This window comes from Gymnodraco acuticeps, unplaced genomic scaffold (genome assembly GCF_902827175.1).
Source record: "Gymnodraco acuticeps unplaced genomic scaffold, fGymAcu1.1, whole genome shotgun sequence".
NCBI classification, from domain to species: domain Eukaryota; kingdom Metazoa; phylum Chordata; class Actinopteri; order Perciformes; family Bathydraconidae; genus Gymnodraco; species Gymnodraco acuticeps.
Genome location: NW_022990440.1, coordinates 1,857,079 through 1,865,472, shown reverse-complemented (window position 1 = coordinate 1,865,472; position 8,394 = coordinate 1,857,079). Strand labels below are relative to the sequence as shown.

Below are 8,394 nucleotides of genomic sequence, written 5' to 3'. Positions count from 1 at the left end.
TAGAGAGATATGTTATTATGTACGTAGGAACTGTATGCATCGCTAAGGTTAATTTAAATTGGCTATGCTCAAGTATGTAGACAAGCTAATGTTGAAGTAGTGTATGTGAAATCAACCTCCCAATAAGATGTGTGTATATTACAATTATTAATGTCATATTTCAAGATGATTACTTAGATATTACAATATGGTTGGTTGAGCTGGAGTTCATTATTGAGCTTACACGTTAACGTCACAGTCATCTGAAGAACGAACCCAAACCTTGTTGTTTTTATTAATTGCATTACCAAATGGGTATCAAATAAACAGTAAGCATTGGTAACACAACTTCCAAAGTTACAGTAAAATAAAAAGGACCCTGACTCGGACAATACACAATCCAACATGTTCAACAGAAGAGAATCAGTTATATTGTTTGTACACATGGTACTTTACATATATATCTGTTTGTTTAAGGTGTCCAGGTGATGTAGACAGGCTGTACCAGAGAGTGAGAGACAGAACTGGACTCCTCACAGCAGTGAACTTCAGCACAGGTACAAAGACTATTTTTTGAAAGAAAGATATTGGTTTAAATAAATGAAGTATTGACTTTAATACACTGATATACATTCCATTAAACAATACTAAATACTAGATCGCTTACACATCAGTTAAGTTGAGGGTTTTTTTCCATGCAAAAAGTCACATTTAGATATTTAGCAATATGACTTTGTCAGCTTTCTAATGTAATGTATTGAAGGCAAAGATATTTAACACATAGTGAGAACTGCTACTATTTATCTATCAATATTGTCTGTAAAAAAACGTGGTAAAAGTTATTCTTTCAGTGAGACAACAGAGCAAGCTTCTACAGTTGCACTACGTTTTGATAACAGTTAAATATTATTTTGATAATAACATATATTTCAATGTTAAATAACTTCATACTGTTCATTCATAATCTGATTGTCTTTGTAGCTCACTGTTGAAATAAAAAAAAACATTACAATTACAAAATAATTATATCTACAGGCCTAAACACACAAACACACCTCTTTCATAAATAACACTTGTTCTGCAATAATATGTTTTATGTTTCCTGTCATTTTTGTTAGGAAAGGACATGCCTGAAAGACACAACATTTTCTCCTTCTCTGAGGGTCAAGAAGAACATCCAAGAGGAACATTAAAAGCTGATGTTGTGAGATTTTAAGACCAGTACACTAAGAAACTACTTTTATTGTAAAAACAGTCAGCTGATCGAATGCACCTATTTCCACATCTACACTCCATCCGCTGATTATTTCTATTTGCCTCGCTTTATGATCTTCACATCACATGTGCCTTGTACCGCAGAGTTTGCAACGTCACAAATAAATGGGGCCAATCTTCAGTCAGATGTGAATGTGTAATCTAACATTTTCAGTAAGAATAATGGACAAAAGGAGTGCAAATACAATTTATTGAAATGTGAACCAAAAGTGAATCAAACATGTTTTAAATAAAAAGCACATATGGACAGAAGGTGTAAACCTATTAAATGTATAAGTAAACACATTTAGTCAAATAAAGTGACCGACTAGGCCTGTGCAGTTGGTATCAGCTTTGCCCAGCATGGGCTCCTCCATCAGGCCTGGTCCTCCTCGCAGAGGAAAAACCCTCAGTCCTCTCCAAATCAACAGACAGGACGTCCATCACACAGAGGTTTCTCCCTGAAGTCTCTGCAGCTCTCTGGACACCAGGCTGTCTCAATCCGTCCACACTGAATATGAGAGGGGGAAAATGAAAATAATAAATGCTTTGGACAATAAGAAACATAAAGTTGACTGTTGAGTTGCTCAGTTTTTTTTACATTGTCAATACTATTACTGTATATAACTAATATCTCAGGTTAAGAATTGCACATTCAAATAAAGATTGGTCTTTAAATACATTTTGGTCTTTTGAATTGTTTGTCTAAAGTCAAGGATCTGGAACTGGTACTTAGTTTTAATGATACAGTCTGGTTATTATGCTGTTTGGGAGGAGGCCTCACAGATAAGAGCACTAACTAGCTACCATCACATGTACCTTAGCTTGACTTAAATGTATTAAACGTAGTTAAGTGATATCAAAATATAAATAACTAATGTCATGCAAACATATGAATACTTGCTTGATACCAGTGCTGAATTTAGCACAATTGCATACAAACATTAAGGGATTTTAAGATTCTGAAGTATTATGCTAAAAACTCAATAATTTAGATTATTTATAGTTTTGCTGAATAGTTTCATGTCCGCTTACCTTAGAGACGTAAAATGCCACGGCAGTGTGCAGATGGGGAGCATGTTAGCTTAGCTTGGTAGCTTCAGCTAGCTCTGGAACTTCCAGCTCGGTGGCAGCAGGTCTCGGCTCCGCCTCTTTGCCCTTATTTGGAGTAGGCGGGAGTTGAACTCTGACGTCGCTGTCAAGCCGTTAGTGGTCGACTCCGCCTACTAAGGGCTTCACGGCAACTCTGCAGAATCCTATGGGTGACGTCACGGACCCTACGTCCATTTATAGTAGGGTTAGGTTATAATAACCTGCTTATATTTGGAGGGGATATGAACCTCGTTGTCGATCCCAGTCTAGATCGTTCTTCTCCTAAAACGCTGACCGCTTCACTCATGTCAAAAACTCTTTCTGACTTCATGTCCAAGAACGGCTGCGTTGACCCCTGGATATTCTATAACCCTCGCATTAAGGAATATTCCTTATTTTCTCATACTGTATGCACAAAGCCTTTTCTCGAATTGATTATTTCTTCATCGATGCCAAACTCATTACCAAAGTGTCGTCAGTTAAATATCACCCTATTGTAATTTCCGATCGCTCCTCTTTCTCTGGATATTTGGATTTCACCGCAACCACGATACTCAACGCCGTGGAGGTGTAATACTTTGCTGTTGTCAGATGACAAATTTAATAAATGTATTGCAACTTCAATTGATGATTTTATTACAAACAATCAAAACGACAATGAACCCATCTCTAGTGCTGCGTACCGGTACGCCGAACCGGTACTGGATTTGTAAAAAGTTTCGGTTCAAATCCGGAACGTCGGGAACCGGTACTTGGACTCGCAAAAAAACTAGCACTTACGTTTATTCTGGTGTCTGTGGTTATTTAAACATTCCCTGATAAACGTTATTCAGCGTCAATAAATGAGTGCTAATCCCAGTGTGCTCAGTGTACAACATCACATGTCATTTCACGGTTTGAAAACGTAGCATTTCGCCACATGCTAATGCTAACCGGAAGTGAATAATTTTCAGAATAAAAGTATTAAGTTAATAGTGTGAATTTCCGGTTTTTTCAGAACAAAACTGATTTAAATTAAATAGTGTATTTAATTCAAAATTATGCCATATCAACATTGATTTTAATTTCTAACAGTAGGCCTATGTATGTACATCACTATGTATGTAGTATGTACTGTATAATGTATACATGTAGAGTTGTAGAAAAGACATGGTGTACAGACAGTACAGTACACTTTGACTGTACAGTCAGTCCCTACAGTGTAGCCTATACTGTATAGTAGGTGTGTAACAGTGTAATGCGTCTACTCTACACCATAGACTGTATATATAAATGGACGTAGGGTCCGTGACGTCACCCATAGGATTCTGCAGAGTTGCCGTGAAGCCCTTAGTAGGCGGAGTCGGCCACTAACGGCTCGACGGTGTCGTCAGAGTCTAACTCCCGCCTTCTCCCGCCTTCTCCAAATAAGGGCAAAGAGGCGGAGCTGAGGCGGAGCTGAGGCGGAGCTGAGGCGGAGCTGAGGCGGAGCTGAGGCGGAGCTGAGGCGGAGCTGAGGCGGAGCTGAGGCGGAGCTGAGGCGGAGCTGAGGCGGAGCTGAGGCGGAGCTGGGGCGGGGCTGGGGCGGGGCTGGGGCGGGGCTGGGGCGGGGCGGAGGCGGGGCGGAGGCGGGGCGGAGGCGGGGCGGAGCTGGGGCGGAGCTGAGGCGGGACAGGGCGGGACCTGCTGCCAACGAGCGTGATGTTCGAGTCCTAGCTCAGGCTAAGAAGCTAAGCTAACATGCTCTCAGTATCAATCGAATGTAAAACATGATTGATGAAAGTAGTAAATCGGTCAGATTTGACCCGAAGACAACAGGAGGGTTAATGCCATATTCACTTAGTAACGCATGAACAACTTTTACAAATATTTCTATATAGTCTGTGTTGGTAAATGTCATCTAGGTTGCACATTTCCTGCTGAAATACATGCATACCAAGTCACTGCGTGGCACTTTGGTTTTGATAAAACAGTGTCGTTCCACTATATAAACGTTACAATTCATAATCAAAACGAGACAAGCTGCAAGATAATTAGCTATTTTGTATTATTCTTAATGCTTTCAATCACACGTTAATAAAATAAGTACCGATACATAGCAGAATAATTGTGGGCGGTGTTCAGCTTAATAAGCCTGGCTCAACATCATTTATTTAGCTAATACTACAGCGGGCTGCAGGCGAACCAAGTCTGCGTTACGATGGCATTCCTTGATCTCCAGTTATAAACGCCGGACTCCGCCGCTGGCCGAAGCTAACGGAGCCCCAGGGTGCTAGCTACGGCCGCCGGGACGCGCTAGCGAGCTAGCAACCCTGCAGCCCCGTTAGCTTCGGCGGCGTGGACTCCGGCGGCCCACCCCTTTTAAACATTTGCTCCCGTTTAGCATTATGGGCGTCATAGCCATATAGTATAAAAGAGTCTTACCCAAGGCTGAATCATAAACTAAACTGTATATATGTATAAAGGGTTACGTCCTTAGCTGCTAATAAGCGACATAACAGGCTAGCTAACAAGCACACAAACACCTGCTAACGGGGTTAACATGTTAATATTATCATTTTACTCACCGAAAAAGCTGAAAGTAGACTTCTTGGAAGATCTGTTAGTACATTCAAGCGCACAGCACGACATTTTAATTATCTGGTATTGTAACAATATTCCCTAACAGGCACGATCACCACGAACACAGCTAAAGGATCAAGTACAGTAACTACAACTAACTAACGTTGTAGCCTCTATGGTTGTAGCCCTAGCAGATTGGACAAGTTGCTGTTAGCTGACAGTGAGGCACGTATCTGTCAATCAAAGTGACCACGCCCTAATGTAGGCACAAACTTTAAGACCTAATATAAATATAAAGGGTCGCGTTAGATTCCACCTTCATGATTATGGATCTGTGAGTGAATTATTTTCTAACTATATCGATAATAAAATGTATGGAGCCAGGGGTAGAAACATGTTTTTTTCTGCTGTAAAATCGGGCATTTTAACATGGGGGTCTATGGAAATTGCTCCTTTCTGCAGCCATCGCCTATCGGCCAATATATGAACTGCAGTGTGTGGCACTTCCGTATTGGCTTCCCGGCTCTACCCCACAGTTTGCCGCTTGCTCTACACTCTACCTTTCAGCAACGTTTTAGGGATTTAGGCTCAGTCAGCTCAGGGACTGTTTTGGTTACTTTAGTTTGGTAAATGAAATAAATGTTTGAACTTTGTAGTAGTTCACTGTAGTTGCTGTCATAAGTCATTTGTAGACTAAGTGGCAAAAAGTGTTTTTTTTACATTTGTACTTTGTAGAGAAATGTAGACACAAGTTGGAAGGGACCACAATAAACCTCACAAGTTTGAATTTGAGTTGATTAGGAGTTAATTTTCAATTGATAATTAGCTCACAATAAGTTCACTTTAGTTACTCACACAACTTGACACAAGCCATGGGTTCAGGTCCGGACTTATAAGTCCGGACCTGAACCTGAACCTCTGGACTTGAGTCCGGACCTGAACCTGAATGTGAGTCCAGGTACGCAGCACTTCCCATCTCTTGTTCTCTGCTGTGGGAATCATTAAAAGCCTACCTACAGGGCCAAATCATCTCTTATTCTGCGCAGTTAAATAAAAAACTCGTTCTGCCAAAATTAAAGATATATCGTGCAAGATAAAAAAATAGATCAGCAATTAGCCATTTGTCTCTCCCAATTTACACAAAGATCGAGTTGAATTACAAACGGAGTTTGATCTCATAACAACTACTGATGCAGAGCGCCTTCTTTTACGCTCACGTTCAACATATTATGAGCATGGTGATAAGGCGAGCCGCCTTTTGGCCCACCAATTGCGTCGTCAGGCAGCCTCACGTATAATCCTCCAGATAAAAGATTCATCAGGCACGGTGCATACCGATCCTAGTACAATTAACTCAGTCTTTAGTTCATTCTATTCTTCTCTATACAAGTCTGAATCGCCATCCGACACTTCTGAGATGGGCGCTTTCTTTGACAATCTCAATTTCCCTACTATAGGTCCTGGTGTTTCAAAAGAACTTGATTCTTCATTAACCTCAGATGAGATCTCCCTCGCTATAAATAACATGCAAAATAAAAAAGCTCCTGGCCCTGATGGATTCCCAGTAGAATTTTTTTAAAGATTAAATCTAAATTGGCCCCATTAATACACTCGGTGTATAAGGAATCTCTGCGGAATGGTTCTCTTCCTCCCACTTTAAGACAAGCCTCCATAAGTCTGCTTTTAAAAAAAGGCAAAGATCCGGATCTCTGCAGCTCTTATAGGCCACTTTCCTTAATAAATGTGGATGCGAAAATACTTGCTAAGGCTTTGGCACGTCGATTAGAAAATATTCTCCCAACCATAGTTTCTGAAGAACAAACAGGATTTATAAAGGGACGTCAACTATTTTATAATGTCCGCACCCTTTTAAATATGATCTACTCCAAAAACACCGCTACGACCCCTGAAGTAGTGATCTCACTTGATGCAGAAAAAGCATTCAATAGGGTTGAGTGGGACTATTTACTTACTGTACTGAGTAAATTTGGGCTGGGTGATATATTTATTTCATGGATACGCCTTCTTTATACATCCCCACAGGCTAGTGTTTCCACTAATGGCGTTCAATCTCCTTATTTTACTTTATCCAGAGGAACCCGTCAGGGATGTCCACTATCTCCTTTGCTTTTTGCGTTAGCCATAGAGCCTTTGTCAATATATCTGAGGACCTCAACCCACTTTCACTGGGATATTGCGGCTGGGGATGGAATTTAAATTGTCCATGTACGCGGATGATTTATTGTTGTATGTCTCAAGCCCCAGTAACTCTATACCAAACTCTATACCAGCAATTTAATCTTTTCTTACGAAATTTGGTTCATTCTCAGGTTACAAAGTGAATATTTCCAAAAGTGAATGTTATCCTGTTAACGCTCTGGCATCACAATTGAACCAGTCCGATGTCCCCTTTAGATTGAGCCCCTCTGGCTTTAAGTATCTAGGAATCAATGTAACAAGAACACTAAGTTCCCTTTTCGCTGCCAATATCTCCCCTTTAATGTCTAAAATCAAGTACAGACCTTCAAAGATGGAAGAGTTTACCTCTGTCGCTTATAGATAAAATTAACAGTTAAAATGAACATTCTTCCTAAGTACTTATTTATTTTCCAATGTCTCCCTCTATTCCTACCTAAACATTTTTTTAAAACTCTTGATCAGGTTATTTCTGGCTGGAAATGGAAAGGCACCCAGAATTAATAAATCTATTCTTCAAAGATGTAGACTTAACGCTGGACTGTTCTCCCGAACTTCCAATTATATTATTGGGCTTCACACATACACAAGATTTCATTTTGGTCAAAATCAGTGCATCCTCCATGGTCTAGATTTGAGGCAGTCTTGTGGCTCATCCTCTGCTATGGCATACTTACCTCTTCCATTCCCACCAACCTCTGGACATACAAATAATCCTGTTGTGAGTTCTACTCTTAAAATCTGGTAACAATTTAGGAGGCATTTTAAGTTTACTTCTGCATCCACTTTAGCTCCTTTATTGGGAAACCATTTATTCCGACCTGCCTTATCTGACCCCACTTTCTCGTATGGCATGAGAAGGGTCTGAGGACTTTAGAGAGCTTTATAAGGATAATACCTTTCGTAGTTTTACTAATATATCAAGGGAATTTGAACTCCCAACATCTCACCTTTTCGTTATTTCCAAATTAGACACTGTACCAAATCCCTGTTTCATCCTTTCCCTCTCTACCCCCTAATCAAATATGGGATGAGTTTCTTTGTTCCGATCCCCTTCAAAAGTCACTTATTTCAAAAATATATAACAAACTCCTGACCGATGACAGCTCACACACACAACTAAAATCAAGGCTGCCTGGGAGGCTGAGCTAGGTGTGAACTTGGGTGATCACTGGTGGGACACTGCTCTTAACAGGATTCATACGAGTTTCCTGTGCTCGTCTCACTCTCATACAGTTCAAGGTGCTGTACAGGGTTCATTTCTCAAAGGCACGATTGTCACAAATATATCCACTGTTATTGACATCTGTGACAAATGTCAAGCCTCCCCTG

At 40.4% G+C, this 8,394-nt stretch overlaps 1 long non-coding RNA gene across 1 annotated transcript; it reads left to right on the top strand.

Moving 5' to 3' along the window:
* The first annotated feature begins 478 nt into the window (after positions 1 to 478).
* Positions 479 to 1,375, top strand: LOC117552016. Its single transcript, XR_004569891.1, has 2 exons — positions 479 to 536; positions 1,098 to 1,375. It is a non-coding gene; the product is annotated as an uncharacterized LOC117552016 (long non-coding RNA).
* Positions 1,376 to 8,394: the final 7,019 nt, after the last annotated feature.